The sequence below is a fragment of the Amblyomma americanum genome, chromosome 9 (genome assembly GCF_052857255.1).
Source record: "Amblyomma americanum isolate KBUSLIRL-KWMA chromosome 9, ASM5285725v1, whole genome shotgun sequence".
NCBI lineage: Eukaryota > Metazoa > Arthropoda > Arachnida > Ixodida > Ixodidae > Amblyomma > Amblyomma americanum.
Window position 1 is genome coordinate 65,123,007 of NC_135505.1, and position 23,811 is coordinate 65,146,817.

Sequence of the window (23,811 nt, forward strand, 5' to 3'; positions counted from 1 at the left end):
TGGGCTAGCCCGTACTGGGCCCCTGTGGTCTAGCCGTTCTGGTCCCAGTGGGCTTCTTAGGTGATAACTTGCGGGAAGTCAACAAAGGTAACCCATATAGAACCAAGAGCTGTATGCCTTTGGGCCCACCGACCCAATTAGACTTAAGGACCACTTTGCCAACCCAGAGACGCTTTCTTTACTTCATCAGTATTTTTTGTGTACATGTTACTGCTGAAATTACAATGCAAGTAAGAATGATTCTTATTTATTTATTTGTTTTGCAAGACATTTTGGTCATTCTTGCATACAAAGCCCGAATTACTAGGGTGAAGGGTCCGCCCCTTCATCCGAACTTTCCGACCGCCATCCTAGTCTCTCGCCCCCAGCACGAACGGAGCCACTCTGTTGTTGCCTGCCATGGTGGCTGTTGGGATTCTGCGCTGCATAGCAGATGTAAAAGTAAACAAATAAACACATCAATTTGATATTTAGTATGGTGGATAAAAATCACTTTCCAAAGCATATAGTCACATCTTTCAGGAAATGCTTCATAGCCATATGCAATGCTACAATGAGCAATGCTTGAAATATCAGCAAATTTCGTTTGCTGTTAATATCCGTAACCACAATAAACATAAATATCCATAATAAGAATAACCGAAAGGTGAATGAGCCATTAAAGGACTATAGACACCTAAATTTATTGCGTGTTTTCATCTGTCAAATGATGCGTTAGATAATAAAATACATAGATTACCAGGCAGTACTTGCCTACAACCCCGCTAAATAATTTATAATCAAATTTCTTCTCTCATGCTGTTTTGGTTTCATCGGCCAAACGGCGACTATCGTCAATTTTGTTTTGGTCACATCATGCAACTAGAAAAACTAATACAATCGCTGATATGTAGATTTAATTCACTACGACATTTAATCCAGCCTCTTCCAAGATCTGGAATAACAAAAAATGACCTGTCAGCAATAATATAACCGATTTTTTAGGCCTCATGGGAATTAAACACCAACTACACGTCACAGTCATCGTTCGACTGATGAAACTGAGACAGCGTCAAAAATAGATTAATTGCAGAAAAACTGCACATTGCGCTAGTTGGTGTTGATGCATATTGGTGGTTCAAAAGCGCAAACACACACGGAGCATGTAAGAGACGAAACACACAAACCAGCGCTGAACTTACTACAGATTTTTTATTAGGAATAAGCACGTCATATATACACACACGAAAAAACAGCGCACATGCGCAGTGTCAACAAGACTCCTAATGCTAGTACAAGGAAAAAACTGCTTTAAAAGCACGTGAATATGTGCAGTACCACTACCCACTAAGTAGCATATTGATTTCTCGAAGCGATAATGTAACAGATGGCATACTCACGCACCCATTACTTTTTCTGATAATATGAAACGCCTCAGCTACTTCTCTAGTGCGCTGGTCAGAATGAGCGGACAAGACATCAGTATCGTCAAAAAATGACGTACAATTGCACGTGAAACAATACTTAGCTAGGTTAGTTTCTTTCCTAAAGAATTAGCGTGGTCCATGAGCCGCACGTTAACGCAGCGGCCAATTTGACCTATGTAGGTAATGCCACAGGACTGAGGGATTTGATACGCTACGCCAGTCTTACAGGGAACATATCTATTTTCATGATTTATGTTGCAAGCATTTCTTCTGCGTCCTTCATCCTTTCTTTGAACTGCCGCCCCCACTCTGTAGCTTGTTAGGTGCAGGGAACAGAACCTTTACCCCATGCTTGCTTCCCGCTCTTCGTAATCCGGTGCGACAGCGTGTGGACATACGGCATAACCCACTGCCTTTCTTCTCCCTTCTTTCGAACTTTTTTCCAGCCCCGAGGTACTTGCAGACGATTTGAGCTCATGAGGACTTTTTCTGCACTCTAAACGAGAACTAAGTCCCAGAAACCAGCTTCCCTACATTTGTCTGTTTGGGCTAAGAGACCGGGCATTATTTTATAAGATTTCTTTACTGCCATGCCTAAGCATCCCGTAACTATGCCACTTTTTGCAAGCTTTGAATGAGAGCACCTGTAATTCAAAAGGGACTTTTCATTTCTAGTGGAATACTGCCAACAGACATGGTTGGGTTCGAAAGGGAATTTTAAATCAAGGAATTGCAAGACTCTTTCTTGAGGGACTTCATGTGTTAAATTCAGCCCCGACCCATTACGTGCAAAAATATCAAGAACATTTGACACAAATTCGGGATTCACTGACCTAGCCAGCACCAGGTAATCATCCACATAACAAAAAATGCATATGCAATAACCGGCTAGATCAGTGTCAGCTTTCATATAAACCCGGTTTAGATAAATGTTACTGAGAAATAATAAATTATTTAGTGGTCGTGCATGTATAGAATGTCTAACGCATGGTTTGAAAGAAGAAAACGCACAAGAAAAAATTTGGTACCATTAGCAAGACTTTCATTTGAGCTAGTTGGTTGTAGCTTGACATGGTTTTACGCAAAAAAGCGTACAGGCGCTAAAAGACGAAGACAAGCACACTCAAGACAGGACAGGCGCCAACTTCCAGCTAAGTTTATTCATGGAAAAACCGCTTAATAACCACACCAGCAGGCAAAGAGAAGCAAAACAAAAACACTCAGTGAGAGAGCATAGGAACACGTGCCAAAAGGATCAAGCAATGATTAGAAATCTGATAATGACCCACTGAGAAACCTAATCTCTTCTGAGAGCGAGACAGATGGCTTGCTTATGCAGATATGACCCCTCTGCTTGATGTAATAAGCTTCTATGATTTCACGTTCTAATTTGTCTTTAGACCTTGCGATGAATTTGGTGTTTTCAAAACCTGGACGACACTTGCAGCTTTTGCAGTGAGTTACCATGTGGCTCCCTTAACCATTTTTTATCGCAATCTTGTGCTGCCTCACTCTCTCATTGTAGCATTGACCTGTCTGGCCAATATATTCCAGACCGCAGCTAAGAGGCACAGCATACACAACGTCAGTAGTGCAAACAGTGGCGCGGATTTGGCGATTAGTTTTGCACTGCCTAACCATTCTTACTTTGTTCAAAGTGCACACGCGCGACAGCTTGCAAGGAGCAGATAGAACCACATTGACCTTATACCTGCTGGCTACTTTCTTTAGATTGTGCGAAAGCCGATGAATATAGGGAATCACCACCGTCGGTTTCTTTTCTTTGTCCTTGTCTTTCTGAGCCTGTTCCCCCCTTGACGCCACCTTGCGCTTTTTTACAAGGTTCTCACTAATACTTGTGATGAGGTGTTTTGGGTACCCGGCTTTTTTGCGTAAAACCATGTCAAGCTACTGCCAACTAGCTCAAATGAAAGTCTTGCTGCAACATATTTCTTCTCCATTGAGCACTGTCCTGTCTTCATTCAATAACCACACTGCAATTTCTACTTGCGTGAACCCCATCGCTGCAGCGACAGGCCGTTCCTGCATGATAACCTACTACTTAAAGCGTAGACTGGTGCCTCCTGAGGTTTAAGCCATCTTTGGTGTTGTTCAACCATCGTGGGGCCATACTAGAAGGATTTGCAAGATCCTGAAGTCTGAAGCGTGGCGTCAAAACAGGTTGTTCAATGACTGGTTGCGCGTCCTGTTGAACCATGGAACACAAGCGCAGAGGACCATCCATTACTACAAGCGGCTGGCGGCACAGACAACGGAATTTCTATGGCACAGGATTAGAGCAAGCTTCCCCAAAGTGAAGGAGGTGCGACAGTCTTCGGCTGACGTCAGGGTGCTTGGTGATGTGGTTCTCGAACCCCGTGTGAAGTCAACGCTCGATAAAGGCCCTAAATACAGCTTTGAGCGTATGGTGAAGAAACCTGAGCTTCTTGCCCCGACTAGGAAGGTGGCAAGAAGAGCCAGACACAAGGATGAGGATCCTGCGGCTTCGGATGCCCTGGATTGCCTGATGCAGCACGTGAGCCGTAGCCGCCCTTCTTATCCTCCTTTTAAGAAGATGAAGGGCTACTTGAGAGACAACAACCTTGAGATACTTCAAAGCGACAAGGAAGGTGGCTTCAGTGTCCTTCCCGAGAAGCTATTGAAAGAGAAAGCAGCTGAAGCTCTGCAGAAGAACTTTGTCGCAGTGAAGTTCAATCCTGGCGCGGTCAAGAAAACCGCTGTAAAGCTGCTAACTGACATGAATTTGGAACCGCTCAAGAAAATGGTGAAGAGCGCAGACAGAGAGTTCCTGGATGTTTTCTTTACGGGCAAGTCTCACAAGCCTGGATGCCCCTTGCGCACGATTGTTTCGGAAAAAGGGTCCTGGCAGCTGTGCGTTGGCCGCTTTCTCCAGTGCCATTTAAAGTCCCTACCTCTAGATGACCCTTTTCTTGTCCGCAGCTCTAATGAGGTTGTTCAGGAACTTAGAAATGGAATGCCAGGAGCACAGTGGGCTTTTTCGATGGATGTCAATGATCTGTATTATTCCATCCCGCATACCGAAATGTTAATTTCCATCAAAGACAAGATTGCATGCATTGGCGAACTACCATTTCAGGACAAAACAGGCATTAGTTGTGATGATTTCTTAACACCTTTAGAATTTTACCTTTCATCGACTGCCGTTTTTTTCAACCATCAGTTTTATGCTCAGCGCGATGGTGTTTGTATTGGGTCGTCCCTTGCGCCTATATTGAGTGACATATATTTATTGTGTGTTGACAAACGTCTCAGTGACCGGCTTTTATTGACGTCTAACGTTGTTAGGGTATTCAGATATGTGGATGACTACCTAATTGTGCTAACCGATCACGTAGGTTCAAAACCAAGCGCCATTTGTGAAAACATTGTCACCATTTTCAGTAGTGAATCCAAGGGGCTTCTTTTCACTGGAGAACTTCCCGGCGATAATAGCCTACAGTTTCTTGACCTGAGACTTGTGTTTAGGCAGGACAGACATATTTGCTGGTCCTACAACCCCAGATCGTGCAAAGAGCTACTCCTTTTCGGTAGTGCACATTCCAAGCTAATCAAGCGAGGAATCGTTGCGACATGCCTGAATGCAGCCTTGGAAAAATCTTGCCAGCATGAGATGGCACTGAGCTTTGATGCGCAAACTGAACGCATTCACCAAGCCGGGTACCCAAAACACCTCATCACGAGTATTAGTGAGAACCTTGTAAAAAAGCGCAAGGTGGCGTCAAGGGGTGAACAGGCTCAGAAAGACAAGGACAAAGAAAAACCGACGGTGGTGATTCCCTATATTCATCGGCTTTCGCACAATCTAAAGAAAGTAGCCAGCAGGTATAAGGTCAATGTGGTTCTATCTGCTCCTTGCAAGCTGTCGCGCGTGTGCACTTTGAACAAAGCAAGAATGGTTAGGCAGTGCAAAACTAATCACCAAATCCACGCCACTGTTTGCACTACTGACGTTGTGTATGCTGTGCCTCTGGCTGCGGTCTGGAATATATTGGCCAGACAGGTCAATGCTACAATGAGAGAGTGAGGCAGAACAAGATTGCGATAAAAAATGGTTATGGGAGCCACATGGCCACTCACTGCAAAAGCTGCAAGTGTCGTCCAGGTTTTGAAAACACCAAATTCATCGCAAGGTCTAAAGACAAATTAGAGCGTGAAATCATAGAAGCTTATTACATCAAGCAGAGGGGTCATATCTGCATAAGCAAGCCATCTGTCTCGCTCTCAAAAGAAGAGATTAGGTTTCTCAGTGGGTCATTATCAGATTTCTAATCATTGCTTGATCCTTTTGGCACGTGTTCCTATGCTCTGTCACTGAGTGTTTTTGTTTTGCTTCTATCTTTGCCTGCTGGTGTGGTTATTCAGCGGTTTTTCCATGAATAAACTTAATCGGAAGTTGGCGCCTGTCCTGTCTTGAGTGTGCTTGTCTTCGGCTTTTAGCGCCTGTACGCTTTTTTGCGTAAAACCATGGTACCTATAGTCCTTTAAATTTGGATGGCTACTCAGTAACTGATAACGGAAGTGCTGAAAACCACACCAGGTAGATTGAAAGTAGCTTTTTCCTGCAATTAGATGGTGTGTTCACAAAGTGTCTACAACCTTCAGAAGATACACATGTACTCACCAAAAATTGCGCTGTATTGCGCTGTACAGCCATAGGTTCTCAAATGCTTCTTTTTCGGGGCTCATTCCTTCAATGTGTAAATAAGGGCCACGGGAGTCTTCACTAGTCTTCATAATAAGTTTTGTAGCCTCATCAGCTGGCTAACTCCCAATGAGTGCTAGCTTTTTGATCTGAAATAGATTATACAGATTATATAAAGTGAACTATGCCATGGATACCATACATTGAACCATTCATAAAACTCCCTCTTCGAGGAACCATGTGCAAGTCAACAAAAAATCAGAAGAATGTAGAACAGGGTAATACAGAGGACTCAAAGAGACCTATGATCACAGTCGTGTGCCTCAGCTTAATGGTAACAGAATTCTCTGTAGTCTTCTAAACGCCCATCTTTGCATCATCATATTAACTTCCTTTTATGCACGACTGAATGGCATACGCTTCCCAAACAATTAGATAAGGGGGAAAAAGTGAAGCCATTACTTTAAGGCCACCTTGAACCATGGCAAAATTGCAGTCTGGAGCTAAATGAGTGATCTAAGAACATAGCCATCACCTGCCACTATGAACAGCAAGGCTAATGCTTGTTCTAATTTCTTGCAGTAGGCTAGATATTATATACAGCAAATCCTCTTTCAAATACACTTGTACAAAATAAAGCTTTCAGGTCTACAAATCCAAATGCAACATGAGGCAATTTCGAAGTCCCAACTTAATCTGAAACAGACTCACCATATGTAGAGGGCTCAAATTAAACTACAGCTGAGCAAGACACTATGCGTCAAAATTATATTAAAAGGAATCAATACGTTGCCAGTACTTCATAGGCACAATTGAAGAAATGCCATATACCCCGTCGACAAAAAACACCAGCCCGTTTCTGGTATTTCAACAAACTTGTTTTTTAGACACGGGTTCTGGTGTGACCGTGTCTGTTGTTCCGACCAGACCAGGATTTTCAGACACGGGTCCTGATGTGGCATAGTGTGGTGTGCTTTAGTGTGTTCTGGTCTGGTTTTCTGTGCTGTGACCCGGGTGTCTGATACCGGCTCTGGTGTGCTTTGGTTTAGTGTTTCCTGGTGTGGTCGGTGTACCATTCGATTTGGTGTGGTTGGTGTACCGTATAATGTCTTCTTTGAGATGCTGCGAGTTTGGACATACTATCGTGAGAAAAATTAAGAGATCCCAGCGAATGCATGCCAAATGATGTAAAACGGCAAGCACTCCTGATGTCAAGTCAGGTGCACTAGCATCCATCAATCTCGCTGCGCCGGCCTTGATGGCACGAGCATTTCATCAGATGGCACCTGCACGCAGTTAGGCATAGTGTGGCACACACTCGCAGCATCATAATTTTTCACATGATTGTACACTGGAGCATGCACATAACCACATCCCTTCTGTTCTTGCCAAAGACTAAGAGCAAGCACGTATCGTAAAGAAAGAAAAAATGCTCACATTTGCGGAGAAGCATCCTTAGCTGTTAGACAAAATTGGCAGTATAGTCAAGATGGAGGCCCCTAGCATCATAGCGTGCATCTTTTCTGACAAAGTCGAATAGGTTGAATTTCTCTGATAGCAGCTTGACTCCAGCTGTGTAGCCACAATTCCTGAAGAACAACAAAACAAAATCACGAATTTGTGTGAAATACACTATAATAATCATAGTGCAAAGACAACCAGCAAATACTGCTATTTAATTTATCTCAGTGGTGGAAACATACAGTACACTTTCAATACGACTTGCAATGCCTCTGCAGTAAATCAACTGTCTTCTGCTTTATAGTAAACCAATGCTACTCACATAAAGCCATCCACATGCATCGATTTGCTTGAAATCAGTGTCTGAATGAGCAAGTATTTCACACTTTCTTTCACACAGTACAACGATTAACACGGACAAGGGGGAAGACGCTGTGTCTGGATGAGCAAGTATTTCACACTTTCTTTCACACAGTACAACGATTAACACGGACAAGGGGGAAGACGCTGAAAAACACTTTGAGGTGCCTCCTCCCTTGCCCCTGTTCATCATCATGCTGTGTGAATGAAAATGTGAATTATTGCGTTCTGGTTTTCTTTTGTATTCATAGCTAACTGCATACATTTACAACACAGTTGGGTACGTCTGCATCATGATCTGAATTCCTATCATATATTGACATCGAAGCTGATATTGAGCATGACAGTCCTTCTAACACAGTCAGGCTTTGTGAGACAATCAACAGCATTCTAGCATCTCCGGTAATTTGATTCATTACCAGGCTCAGAGATACTAAAACTTGGTAGCCTAGAGAAATAAATTGATATGAAAATTCTACTGCTGCAGAAAACAAAAAGTAAGAGAAATTAAGGAATTACAGAAATGATTACAAGATGCCCATAAAGATGGGCACAAAAAGGAGATAAGATGTAGTTCGAGTAAACAAAAATATCTGATGCGAGTATATTTCAGGGTGACAAAATCCATGTATTAAAACTTTTTATGCGCACAGGGAGCAGAACTGTAAACCACTGCATGGCTGGCTGTATCTAGTTAGAAGACCATTCCTCTTCATTTCTTCCAAAAAAGTGGCAGCAAAGCATAAAAAGCCGACTGCTGAAATTTATTTTTAGCTGAATGCCACATACAAAATGACAAGGGTGGAGTGTTAATGACTCGAAAGGAAACCTTAAACAAGATGCGATGAACTCTAGCAATGGTAAAACCCCAACAGATGTGCAAAAAAAGCTGCCACATTATTTTTCCCGTTGAATGTATTAAAACCAAAGCTGCCTGAGCGCACATGAGTTTTGTTTAGGTATAGCTTGCTATACACATCCTGAGCCTCTGGTGCAGTTGACTGCAGAGTACCTGCCGACACTTGCACACGTACAAAACCCGCACTACATTCTGCGTACTGTGCATTGCCCACTATATTGCCTAGCACGCCCTGTCTTCCAGTGAGATGCACTTCTTTTGATGCATCAAGGCGTTAGTTATAAAAAAATGTCCGAGTTGATTATGAGTTAAGTGAATAAGCTTAACAAGTTGACTGGTTCTAAGCAGGCAGATCACTTGCAAGAGCCGCTTCTCACAGCAAGGCAGAAAACAATAATGGCTTCAGGACACTGTATTGTTGGGCTCCAAAGTAGTTTAGACCAAGCGGGGTTTGTTAAGCTTCGCTAACATTGTATGGAGACCGGCACCTTTTCTAAAGTAGCAATGTTTATTGCCACACATATACATAAATCACAAGTCGCATGATTCCTCCCAACATGTATGCAACAAAGTATTGCAACCGCTTCGAGCCATCTCTACAGGCCCGACTGGGCCGTCCCTGCTAAGTGCGAAAAAAGTGGCTAAGATATGCTTTGTCATATTCAATGCTACAAACTATTTTTACAATGCATGCAGCAAAGCTAGCGAAAGACTGCTCAAGCACACCTATGCTTGATTAAAAAGTAGCCAAAAATCTGTTTACATGTAAATTGAAGTAGCCAAAGTTAGAACGTGACTTGTAAAACTGTATGCATAAGAGCTAGACAAGAGAGCCGAGAAGGTAAGGGCAAACAGGGGCTCATTATGGGCTACATGATGGACTCTAACAGTCACTTCCATCATGGCATCTGACAGTTAAACAATAGGCCAACTAGCATAGAATTCAAGCTTATTTTCATGCAAAATGGTTTCAGTGATGGCTACAAGTTATAACATACAAATTTTCGTTGTTAAGTAGAGGCAACCAGATGATTCATGGACGATGGCAAATGTGGCGGCACCCACGAATGCCTATACTGAATCAGCATCAGTTAGGCCTAAGTACCTAAAATCCAAGCTTCAGGGCAAATGACTGCTAAGTACCATTCGTCTTCTGTTTCCATGGCATGAGAAGTACATATTCACTAAAAGTTGTTCATTATGAGTAATTTCACTGATCATGCACTGCCGCACTGCACATAGAGCCTAGGCTTTTAAGCTGCTTTTATCCTCACACAAGGTAACTGAACCCATCAATTAACCTTCTGTAAGTAAACTTTCACATGAAGACAACATCTACAATTATTTGATCACGTATTGTATATTTGGCATTATCCTTTGTTTGGCGCTTTCATATTATAAACCACTAACAAACCTAAGTTGCAATCCTCGCATACACTGAAGGAGTGAGCATATGCCCCTGAGATAAATCCAGCTACAGCTAGCAATTACCTCTCAGTGCATCCATTTTTCACACTCCAGCACACAAAAATACAAGAACGAAGAGGATAGACACCACGGACACAGGACATATTTTTGGTGTGCTGGAATGATGTCTCATAATTCTTCCCAGAACCGACTATCCCAGCCCTCTATGCTTAGCCTTGTGGAGAACCTTTTCCTTGCCTTCCGCTGTCACCTCCTGAGCACCTGCCACTGGAACTGCATATTACAACTGCTTCTGTTGACGAGATGGGAATGGCAGTTCTCTTGTGAAATACTGCATCCTTTGGGATTCCCTTCACGGTGTCATATTGCCTTCCCTACCTTGAATTCAGATACACCTAAAGGAAAAAGGACACGCAAATAAAAATTCTTAGCCATATTTGCAGCCAGGAATATGATAATTGTATTTGTACGCTTCACAGCAACAACAGCAGTATGCTTTAACGCCCGTTAAAGCAAAAAAGTAAGAAATAATTTTGTTTATCACCAACACAAGACTTGTACCTTGACGTTGATGATGCCATGCAATAGTGGTGAGTTCTGATCGCAGTGTGAAGTACAAAAGGCAACTGCTTGCTTCGAATTTTAGAACATGCAACTTTAACAGCACAATTATTGAAAAAAAATGACTTCATCCTTGAAAATCGCAGATTAGTATGTGTGGTAGCAAATACTGAAAATTAGAATAGTAGGAGCACTGCCAGTGTTAAAAATCAACACGCAGTGACTGGTTTGGTTTATTGTTGGTTTATATGGGTTTAACGTCCCAAAGCAACTCAGGCTATGAGAGACACCGTAATGAAGGGCTCCAGAAGTTTCGACCACCTGGGGTTCTTTAGAGTGATCTGACACCGCACAGTACATGGGCCTCAAGAATTTCGCCTTCATCGAAATTTGATCGCCGCAGCCGGGTTCGAATTCGCGTCTTTCGGGCCAGCAGCCGAGTGCCATAACCACTCAGCCACCGGGGACGCTTCGCAGTGACTGGTAAGAGCAATTTTCTAATTGCAGTTCGTGACCATGCCCTTGTCAAGCAAGGCACTAATGCCGGTTGACCTGCAGTAAATCTAATGTGTCCTCAACATGCTGTCTAGTTAGCAAAGTTCTTGTAGTCAAAATTGAACGAAACATTACTTATTTTTTCAGCTAGAAGCGTATGAGCTATTTATATAGGCCAAGGCAAACAACTTAGTGCCTTTGAATATTGTTCAACGAGGGGCCCACACGCAGAGACACTTGACTTGCCACTGTTTCCTTATACAAAGTAATACAGGAGTGCATGGCCTGTGGTGTTCATGCTAAGAAATACAAAATAGAAATAGAAACAAAACTGAAGTGCAAAGAAAAATTAGAGACAAGTTCTGCCATTACACCTTATTTGACACTAGCGAGTACATGTTCATACAGAAGTAGTAAAATGGTCATTTTGAAATTTTGCACAATCATCAAATTGTCATGAGCACAGTCAGTATGCCTTTTCTTCACTCAAAAGTTTTCCAGCGGCTCCAGTGCACTTCAGTTTCTTTTTAGTACAGTGCCTTTAAAAGAAAATTGGTCAAGGGCCACAAAATGGTAGTAACTGTGTATCACCATTTTCATATCTATGCTTCATTACTTTTTAACACAACCTCCAATATCACCCACATGATTTGCTGCAGGAGCAGGATTTCATTGTGCACCACTCACATTCAATGAAGGACCTGGCTGCCTTTTCCAAGTGTTATACTAATTTTCACAATGAAAGTGCCGTTGACCGAGTTTGACAGCAAGCAAAAACATGATTTGAACGCAATAGCATAAGGATATTTTAAAGTGGTCCGTAACATTATGCTTGTAACAAGACAACTTCAGGTGTCAATACTAATCAAAGTTGCCATCAGATCTCAGCTTTGGTCTGCTCATAAAGGGAGGGTGGGGTGCTTAGTTATAATGACCGATTGTCACGGCTGGTACATTGGGCTACCTACTTCAATGATGGATGTTACAAACTATCCTCCAAAATCTGACATCTGGCATAAAGGCTGAAAAGCAAATGAAGGACCACTAAGACCTGAAATTATTTTCTACTTGAAAGTTATGCACTTCATGAAGAAAGCTGACAAACGGCACGAAGTTATACTGGTATTTTGACCTCAGATGCTCGCTCATTTGAGCCTCAGCATCCTAACTAAAGCAACAAAAAAGACACGACTGTTGAAGGCATCATAAGCTTCTGTAAAGCTCATTAGCAGTGAGAAAAACAAATTCTAACCTTCATAATAATATAAAAGTCAGCCGATGAGGCCACTGTGTCAGTCGCCAACTAAGAGACCATGTACAAACTATACACTGTAAATGCACAAACTCTACATGAGAGCAAAGAATGCCCTGCACTTGTGAAACAAATTTGTGTCAATGTAAGATTCTTGGCAACAGTAGGCATCACCATTAATGGCATGTGCTAAAAAGGAAGAGGGCAACTTAATGATAGATAGATAGATAGATAGATAGATAGAACTTTTATTCATGTCAATTGCCAGACAACATAAATCAGGCCTACCAAAGCCTCAAAGGGCTTGTGTGGCAGCGCCTGGCAGACAGCGAACGTTGGCAAAACAAAGGAAAATAGAGACGTTGCAATGAACTTTGCAAAAAAGAAAAAGGTCGCCAAACATACTGAAACAAATATATAACTATTACAGCATCAAGAGAGATTACAGTAATTTGAAATTAATACAGTAAATAGAAGAAATAACTACGGGGCAGGAAGCAGCGCGGCGACATACCGCAAAGTTTTTTTCAGGGTGTATTTAGTTTTCATGCGCAGTACAGTAGGTGGCAAGCTATTGAAACAGGCAGGTACATAGTAATGGCGTGTGCGCTTTCCGTACCGGGTTGAGGAGCGAGGAATGCAATAGCGGTATTTTGGTCTTAAATCCCGAGCAGGAACATATGGAACGGTGAACTGACTGTACCAGAAGTGTTTTAGCACAATAGTTTCTGTTAATAAAGAGTTAAAACTTGGAAGCTTTAGTCCTCTAAAAATATCAATGTCATTACCAATGGACAGGTCGTAAGCAATATTCTTTAGAAGCAAACGCAAAAGCGAATTCACCCTGTGTTGCCAGCGAACCGTGCAATGACCATAAACAGTAATTCCGTACCTAAGTACACTATAGGCTAGAGCATGTACAACACATTTACGGACAGAAAAAGGCATAAAATATCTGATGTTATACAGGACACACGATACAGCACGAAGCCTTGGGCAAACAAAAGAAAGGTGCGAGTTCCAAGAGAGATCGCTGTCGAAGATCAGGCCAAGATATTTGACCGAATGCGCATATTTTACTGGTACACAGTTGCAATTAAAACAAGAGGGAGTATGCAAATAAACAGGGTCAGTCAATTCAACTTGTTTTAATGGGTTATGAAAACAGATCAGTTTTGTTTTAGAAGTATTAACATTATTAAGATTAAACTTAAACCAGTCCACGACTTTAATAGCTGCTATCTGTAGTGCTGTAACAGCATCAGTGTATTTCTTTGCACATGCAACAATAACAGTGTCATCAGCATACTGAAACAGCAAAGGTGGCACACTGGTAGCAAGGTCGTTAACGTATAGATTGAATAATAAAGGACTCAATATAGAACCCTGCGGGACTCCAGACGTAATTACCGTGAAATCGCTATGGAATCTTGAAATCGACACATATTGGCGCCTATCTTGTAAAAAGTTAGTAAGCAGTTCTAAAAACGAACCTCGAAATCCCAGCGCAGAAAGTTTATCAAGCAAAAGAACGTGGCAGATGCTATCAAAAGCCTTGCTTACGTCCAGAAAAAGAGAACATGCGACTTGATTCTTATCAAAAGCTGAATTTAGCACGTCAGAGAATTCTTCAAGAAGAACCGTTGTTCCTTTTCCTGCTATAAAGCCGTACTGACAAGGTGATAGATTACTGTGCGTATTCAAAAAATTCGTCATGGTGAGTAATAGATGCTTCTCAAAAATTTGGCCAATGCATGGTAGAATAGAGATAGGTCGGTAATTACTCATAATGTTTCTGGAGCCACCCTTGTACAAAGGTATAACTTTAGCAGTTTTCATTGAAGCAGGTATTATACCAGTAGAAATGATAGTGTTAAGGATAACTAGTAAAACACCTTTAATCACTTCAAAGTTTCCGCACAATTCAGAAATCGTGAGGCCGTCATGACCAGGAGATTTGCTACGTTTAAGACTGAAAAGTATACACCTTAAATCACTTTCAGTAAAATCAGGAAGGAAAGCAGATTCCATCACACTGACAGGCATAGGACAGTCGGTAGGAGGGGTTCGAGATGCACCAGAGACCAGAGAAAAAAAATTGTTGAAGTCATTCGCAATGCTCTGTCCATCTTTATGAAAATGCGAGATGAAATATGTATCATTGTAGATAGCAGCGCTCCCTCCTTTCAGACTATTCACCAATGACCATGTTTTCTTGCTCTTAAAACGTGCGTCATTAAACTGAGACCTAAAGTGGTTGCGCTTGGCCAGACGGATCATGGCATTGACACGGTTTCGTTCACGTTTAAACTGCAGTCGTAGCTGAGAACAGTTTGGGGCACATCTTGATCGAGCCCAGAGCAGATCCTTCTCTTTAATGGCTTCCAGTATTGCGGAAGACATCCACTTATTGTCTAAATTTCGTTGTTTAACTGTCACCATGCGGGAAGATTCTGCTTTGTGTGAACGAAAAACATCGACGAACCTGTCATATAAGTCCGCAGGGGACACACTGTGTATAAAAGAATCCCAATCATGTGTGACATTCCGTGTGTGCTACGAGGGTCCACGTTCGACGGCGCGGCGTAGACGGGGAACCGTGACAGCGGCATCATCAATTGCCCAGCCATGCTCTTTGAGTGACGACCGGAAAAACCGGTCCCGCCGCCGCCCCGGGGAAACAGGCTTTGTCCTCCCCAATTTCCGGTTGCATTCCAGGACAGGGGAGCTGTCAGCGGGCCAGAGCGCGCCGTACCACAGCCGACGCTATGCGAAACCGCGAAGACGACATTCTTTCCCTCCCCCCCTTTGTCGTGGGCTATCGCCGGGAAGGCACCCACAGCTTCCCAGAAGGGCCGCGACGGACACCTGTCATGGCGGACAGGCAGTACTCGCCAAGAATGTGGAAAGACAGGCGCTAGTGAATTAGCTCCGAAGAGAGAGCCTGTGTATACTCTCACTTGAGAGAGAGTGGTGGCGTTTTTGTTGTTTATTTAGTTTGTATTGTTAACAGACTCTGGGGTCGAGGCTAAGCCCAGCCCAAGGGGTGGTCCCCATCTCGCATGTTATTTTGGATTGGAGAATTGATGCTTTGGGCGGGCCACTGGAAATGACCGCCCTTAGTCCTTTGTTAATCAAGTGCTTAAAAGCGCATGTAAACGGATGCAGTTCAGTCTGAGCTGGGGCTCCATGCTTGGCATGTGATGTGATGCTGCTTAGGCACTGGCCTGCCCGGTCGATGAGTGAAGTGGTGCAAAGTTTGTTCTTTTGTAGATTCAGTTCTGCTTTTTCCAGTTTTGCTCTCTGTATATGTATGTTGTAAAATTGTGCTCTGCTGTCATCATCTACAAGCTCGCCTCCTGTTCATCTTCCGGGCCGGGCGACACTGGAGGAAGGGTTTGTGAACCATCCTCGAAGAAACGGACGACTATTGAAATTCTACTGCAAGCACGCTCAGGACGACATCGTTCGCCAAGAGGGCCTTCAGCGCCGAAGCCCGTCGGCGTGCAGCTTCTGCCAGCAACCGCTCGAGCCCAACTCCGGAGCCACTCCATCGCCCCCAAGAAGTCGTCGGCACGTAAGCTCGGACGCCCTAGCCTCTGATGTATAACCTTAATCATGTGTAATTATTAAATATACCTGTTTGTTTAAACTGAGCAATACGGTGTCTCTTTGCCTCTCCGTCCCGTGTGGACCTGCGCATTATGGGGGTCATCACACATGCTTGGCTATTCTTTCAAGACGCTTATAATCAAGTACTGATACCTTTTGCTGGCTGTGCGTAGATGCAGGATGGCTGGAACTATCTGTTAACGAGCAGCAAATGAAATAGTGGTCTGCAAGCTTGACCTCAACCACAGCAGACCGCACCGACAGGTTTTGAAAACGCACGTTGATGTGGTCGATGCAAGACGCGACAAGCTGCCCAGCTAAGTATTCCCCACGTGTAGGGCTGTGGATTGTAGTCGCTAGTCCCCACTTTGATAAAATGTCCAGATAATCTGCGACCGTTGACACAGTGGGGCGTAGAATATCGATATTCATATCACCGATAATGCACACGTGTTCTTCGCGGGAGAACGATGATATTGCAAAATCAAGCTCAGCTAAAAAGATTCGACCGTTACAACACGGAGGGCGGTAAATTGTGAGAAGAACCAGCGACAACCAAGGTGTACTTAGGCGGAGCGCAACTACTTCTGCTTGAGTGAAAGGAACACTAATGATGCTGTACAATTTAGAATTCTGCCTTCAGTAAACTATATTTTGTCTAATACCATGAGCCCCGTCAGAGGAGAAGGCAAAAATGAAAGGAAAGCTGCCAGCTGTCATGAGGCCTGTCACAAACAAAACACTGAACAGAAGTGGTGCACAAACAAAAAAGAAGGGATGCACTATGCTATTACAGAACACAGAATAACACAGGAAAACAGGGTCTAACCAATGAATGAAAAGAGAACAACAAAAAGAAGGTAAGCAGTACTGAACACTGCTACCTCCGCAAATTGAGAACAGTGAAATAGACAACACCTAAAAAATAAGTTTCAAGGACTATAAAAACGTAACTTTGGTCACATATTTTTAAACGCTGCATTAGACATTAGAATACATGAATCCCCAAGTGGTATTTGCCTACCAATAAATAACTTATAATTCCATTTCCTTCTCTGATGTTGTTTAGGCTTGATCTGCCGAATGATGGCTGTGATGCCTAGTTGGCCTTTAGGTCTGCTGAGGCATAGAAAAGGCTACAATATAAATGTTGATATGCAGTTTAAATTCACTACAACAACTAAAACAAAACTGTTTCAAAAGCTGGAATGACAACAAATGCCATAGCAGCAGTTATATTACCAGTTTGCTTTTGACATGACCTGAAAACCAACTACACGTCGCAACCATCGTTCGGTTGATAATACTGAAACAACAAGGAGAAAGACAATTATAAATTATTTACCAGTCATAGAGCAAATATCACGGGGTGGTTCATGTACAGGTGCGGACAGAAATAATCGGAGCGTGCCGCACAAGAACTGCGTGTCAGCGCCGCATAGCCAAACCAGACGAAAGCTCGAAATCGCCACGCACATGTGCAGGCCCGCTTCCGGCGCGACCCTCTCAATGCTCCGCTTGCCTCGCATTCGTCCGGCGTGTGTGTCGTGCTGACGATCATCGTGATCGGATGGTCGTGCTCTGTGTAGCTAGCGAACATTTCGGAAAACAAAGACCGCTGTCTTGATAAGGCAAATTGCGCGGGGATGGCTCTACCATTAAGCCGCTTCGTTTGAGACAGCTGGAGGCGTGTTTGCGCCGCAAACAACCCGCGTGTTTCGAACTTTTGCTGCCGCTGGGACTCTGCTGCGTCTCACTCGCAGGCAAACGCGCTCGAAACACTCGGCACACTGCCGCAGTTTTGTGTTAGTTTTCTACAGTTATCACTGATGATTCGCCTTGTCCCTACCAGGCGCTGACGCAGCACTAGTGCTTGCACCCTGCCTGTCTCCTCCGAAACAAACTGCCCCTATACTGGATCCTGCTCTTATCACCACTGAGACAGTGCGCACTGTCGTATCGCACTGTCATGTGCGGAGCAGAGCTCATGGTAATCACTTTGCATGCACCTTCGGTTCTTAGGATGACTACAAGCACCCGCTGTCTCACCCACACGAATTCCGCGGCAGCAGTGCGTCACTATTGCGTGCCCCGCGTGCGAAATTCGGCATATAAGTACCCGTGATCGCCCACTAATCAGAGTATGAGCCACGACGGAACCCGGCAAGCGATCCAAACTCTTCTGTGCGAGCTGTATTACTTCACTGCTACCGGTTACATATAGACATTGGTATGTTTGAGAATATAGGTTTGGAAACCCAACAGCTGCATCCAGCACATTTGGAAGCAGTCACTATACTTGAGACGCTGAATCGCGCTGCAAAAAGCGCCAAGAGCGGCGGTTTCATCTCATTTTAAGCTGAACTCCTGGGCGAGGTTCCAATACAGGAGCACTGTGGTGCAGTACAGAAACACAGGGCGCATGCTTTTCCGCTCCGTCGGTTCCTCGTAGGAGCAAGCCGAAAATTAACGGTAACTGTAATAATAGAACCCGAAACTACGGTGGTGGATCGGGTGTTTTTGTGTTTATTTGGTCTATAAGGAGATGGAAATGAATCTGAGAGGCAACTAAAGTTCGAAGCACGCGCGCTATTTGCGATGAAAACGCGCCTACAGCTGTCACAGATAAAACGACATAATGATAGCGTCGCCCCCGCGGGATTTGTGGCATCAAGGCAGCGGTCTGTGCGCTCCGAAACGCACGATCGCTACTAAGGGCGCTACCATCCGACCATAATCATCATCAGCGTGACCCTGACTACGGCCGAATGCGAGGCGAGCGGAGAAATGAGAGGGTTGCGCCCGTAGGGGGCCTGAATATACGTGTCGCGATTTTGAGCTTACGTGTGGATTTGCTAGGTGGCGCTGAAAAGCAGTTCTTTCTTGTGCGGCGCGCTCCGTTTATTTCTGTCCGCGCCTCCACATTAGTGTCTAAGGCATTTCAAAAAAGACGCAAGCAAACATCTGGTGTGCATAGTATATGCAGTTTCTTTCAAGCTTTGTTGAACTATGATATCAGGTAGCATGCCGAAAGGCTGAGTCAAACAGGTAACTACAAGCTCCTAATTTCCTGTAAGTGCATTAGAGCAAGTATATTCACTGAACTTGCAATGTCATCACGAAGCAAGTGAAATGGCAAAAAAAATCAAAACTGACCAAGATAATCACAGAGGTAGCGATTTATGGTGAACATTCACCTTTTTTCATTTAGCACTTTTAGCTTTTTTGTGCACAGGCTATAATTCAACATACCTTAAAGTAGTTTGCAGTAGACGGTGCTTATTTTCCACTCATATCTAGAGGCAGTAAACATATTGCAACTACAGTGAAAAGTTCATTTAACAGTACCTCTTGCTGGACTAGTTGGTGTAACATTGTGTAACAAAAGTAAAAACAGCGCTAATTTTTACATAAACAACACAGAAAGAACAGACAGGACGTGCGCTGTGCTGTCTGTTCTTGAGGAACAGTCTCTGAGGAGTGCCATATGACACCAGCATTACTGCAGAAGGTTGACATGGTTATCCTCCTACTATGATTGTCTATGAGGAGTGCCATGGGAGATGGGTACTAGAGGAAAAAAGAATAAAAGCATTGTTCTCATGCTGTAATATCACCTTAGAATGCTGCACTGTAGCCCATTAGTTCATATTGGCAATTTTTAAAGCCAGGTTGCATTGAAGGGGGTCTCTAGTGACTAAAGAACAGGTGAGGAGGGAACTAGAGAGGGAGAGAGAGAAAGCGGCTGAGCTGAGGCTATGCCAGTGTGCTCGTTGTTGCTGTGTAGCCTTGGAGCTGAGCGGCCAGCTCTGGACTCAATCGTGGTATGAGTGTGCGGGTTTCCCTTTTTCTTCCACCCTGTGTGTTGTGCTGACAACGTTGCATTTTTTGCGTCTTGGCTATAAGAAAACGTGTTAATGGTTCTTGCTAAAAATCACCACGAAATTTTAGAAATGACAGGAGAATTGTTCCAACCACCACTAACAAGAAAAAGAAAATTGGTTGCTTGCTTCGGATTCATACGCTTCCTACATTCTAGTACAGGGAGTCTCAGATTCCTCGTTAGTTTTGTAAGGGTTCTGAGGCCAGCCGAGACCCCCATGAATATAAGCACTGCTTGTTTTTGAACATGAAAGTGGCCCTATCTGATCATGACCTATTGAGAAGACACACACACGTTATTTTAAATAGGGAATGCCAATACATGCCATCAACGTTCTGGTCCAAAGCAGACATTGCAACACACTGATCTCAATGCAGAGGTGAAAAAAACAGGTCTGAGAAAACTCGGCACATACTTGTGCTCTGCAATGTACGCTGAACGGGCACACACAAGAACAGCCCCAAATCTGAACAGTGGAGACATCTTCTCCGATGAAGATCTTTTCAGACCTCTTCACTACTGAAGAGAATGCACTTCACCTGCATAACATCATAATTTCCAGCTGTGTATTTTGCACCCACAATGCCTGGCACTTCCTGATAATTATTTGTATTGCTGGCATTTCTCACAACCAGAAGAAAATGTTTAAACAGCCAAACTTCAAGTGCATAACGCCACTTGCTCACACTAGTTTTTTATGATAAGCTCTGTACTACTTCGGTTATTCAAAACCACTTAATTTGAAAGGGCTACAAAGCGCTCTTCTTCTAGGGCTACTTCTTCGTCATCATTTGGCAATGATTTTTATTCACGGCCGCCAGCAACTAAATGAACTTTACTGCTGCAGGCAACGTTACCAATATTACAAAAGTGATCGAGCAGGCAGCTACCTGTTGTGGTATCGCAGTGCCGCGTCGCTTCAATTCACTCAGTCGCTTGCATGCCTTGACGCGTCACACCCCTCCCACTCTGAGCTTGACAGCTGGTGTAATCGGCTCGTTGAGGTGTGTTCTAACCTTAAGACGCCACGTCAGATCACTATAAAGACGCACATACGCGTAGCGAATAACAAAACGTTAAACAGACCGAGCGGCGCACGCTATCGGGAGTCCGCAACGGGCCGATACTGGCGTCAAAAACACGCGTGCAGGCAGTGCACGATCACGTCCCACGTCGAATAATGAACAGGACGTAGGCAACCACCGTAACGAAAGCCCAGAACATAGTCACGCGCCTTGCTGGGCGGTATACAATTGCCACATTTACATTTAGGACTCCTACGCGTGCCCGCCATTCAGCAAACACATCTATGCATACACCTCGGCGCTCGCGTCGCAACGCATACACTGTGAACACTGACGGACCAGCAGTTTGATGATTCGATGTGGAATGCACTTTGCTGCCGCGGAAACAACCAGTGACTCACGCGCAATGCCGAAGGGAAACGAACAGGACAGAGCTGACAGAGCCTCGTCCCTTCCGCTTCTTCTCGCCTTTGCGCTCGCTCGTTTATTTTCACGGTCGCAAATTGCACGCACTCTTTCGCTACACTATGGGTCTCACCTGGAAACGAAGACTACGCATTCCAGTAACCGCTTTCTTCTCTTGCTTCGCGGCTGCAATGGTTGAAGTCGAACGTGTTGTGTAAACGAAGACTCGACGCATTCCAGTAACCGCTTTCTTCTCTTGCTTCGCGGCTGCTACGGTTGAAGCCGAACGTGTTGTCAATATGAAACGGCTCCATGGTTCTCGGCGTGGTCACTTTTCACAAAGTACGCGAACGTTTGCAGTGTTGACACGCGGCGTAAGCTACGATAAGCAGGAAATCCAAACGGAAGTTTGAAGGAACGATTTTGAAATCAGACACAAACAGCACACGAAAAGCAGCAGCACGGACCACGGCACGGCGCGGCGTAAGGCCTAGCCGGATATCACTCCGGAATGCACCGAGGGAGAGGAGGGGAGGAGGGTGTGCTGCGTCCTTCCACGTGACCTTGCAGCAGCGCTCTGGATTTGAACTGCGTTGGGAAGCACGCTAGGCGCTGGCGCGTTGCTATGAGCGTGGCTATTAGCGTCATGGTAAATATATACTGCGAACTGTTACAAAATTGCAGTTAGACTAAGGCGTTGCGCTCCTCCGTGCATCATTGACGTGCAGTTTTCATGTCAAAAGCAGGCGACAATGTTTCAGCGCCTTGCAGAACAACTTTTCAAATTGTTTTCTTAGCTTTTCTCTTTTCTTTCTGATCTTTCGCCGACCGGATTAACGAGCTTTCACTGCATATTTTTTAGCCCAGCACCAAGTTTTTCGTAAACCACATTTCGCCTTATGCTACAAAGATATGATCTACAGAACAAGTCTGCTTTACTCAACTTCAAAAAAAGTTAATCTCAAAGGTTCTATTGTAGATTTCAACAAAATGTGTATTACTGCAAAATCTCATTAAATCGAACATCAAGGGACCATAAAAAATTCAAATTATCAAATGACCCCCAACAAAACTGACAACAACCACTTGTACCAGAGTATAGGTCGGAATAAGAGACCGTCTCAGTAATGGCTGGCAGCCGGAATTCGTCTACATATATGCCTTGTCATTTTGAAGCGCATATAACTTAAATTACATGCTTAATTGCATATTCTATGCAGAATATATTTAGTTTGAACGCGGGAATGCAAGCTATTTGCCCACATTCATCTGGCTTCATCAAAGTGCTGAGTGGCAGCTCATATACTGAGCATATATATATGCCCGCACTTAACCCATGCGCCCATGCTCCATCGCTGTGGTACCCATGCAGCCCTTTTACATGCAATGTAGGATATGCAGCCAGGCTAATGTAAGTGGAACTACATGTCCATAGGTGTCGCCGAGCAACGATCGGTAACATTACGCGTGATGTTGCTGCATTGCAAACTCCAGAATAATCGACGCAGGACTTACGAAGGCTACAGGCTGAAATATACTGTTGTTTTCACACACAGTGCCGTCAGAGTGATGCACGGCAAGCCCCCATCGCGGTTGCCCGCAATTCACCGTCGTATAGCTCAGGTTCACGCACACACATTTTGCCACTGCATAGTCCACACATAGCCCTTTTCTACCAGATATGTAGGCGGGGAAGGTGTGGGAATGGCTGATATATGCCCATGCGCCGCCCACGTATTTTCTACAGAGTGCCTTTGTAGGCTATAGGCGGGAATATTTAATGTTTGCCCACACGCAGCTAGCCTCCTTGGATCCTTTAGGGTGCTGCAGGGGCCGCCTATATTGGGTTTGCCCGCACATCAACATCATGTAACCCCATATTTTATGCACACGAACGGCATGCAGCCCATGCTTAGCCCTTTCATACCCTGGTTAGAATAAAGGTGGGGAAGATGCGGGAATGACAAATGCGCCCACCCCTAGCCCATGCGGGAGCAACGTAGGTGGTGCTCAGATAGCTCGAACTGCATGCCTACAACAGTTCGCCACTGTGAAGCCCATAATTTAGCCCCTGTATTTTCCGCACAGGACACATGTAGTCCGAAGGCGGGAATACTATCTCTCTGCCCACACAAAACCACCGTGGCTCCCTCAAGGCGCTGCACGGGTAGCCCCAAGAGGGGCTGCCCACACTTCGCCATGATAGAGCCCGCACTGTTGCCAGCATGCATCTGTGGCGGGACCCAGGTGGGCTGGCCGCTCTTTTAAGCCCATGCGTAGCTGACGAGGGGTCCCCTCAGGCATAAAATGGGCAGCCCAAACCTTTTTTGCCAGCACTGCGCCCACGAGGGACCCATGTAGGTTTATTGCGGGCAGCCAC

General features: G+C 44.4%; 1 long non-coding RNA gene across 2 annotated transcripts; it reads right to left on the bottom strand.

Moving 5' to 3' along the window:
* Window positions 1-231: 231 nt before the first annotated feature.
* Window positions 232-21,915, bottom strand: LOC144104984 (uncharacterized). 2 transcript variants are annotated; one of them, XR_013308677.1, is made up of 4 exons: window positions 21,565-21,915; window positions 7,528-7,679; window positions 6,070-6,239; window positions 232-422 (listed from the first exon to the last, which is right to left on the bottom strand). It is a non-coding gene; the product is annotated as an uncharacterized LOC144104984 (long non-coding RNA). The 2 variants fall into 2 exon arrangements; XR_013308678.1 differs by lacking the exons at window positions 6,070-6,239; window positions 7,528-7,679.
* Between the last annotated feature and the right edge of the window lie 1,896 nt (window positions 21,916-23,811).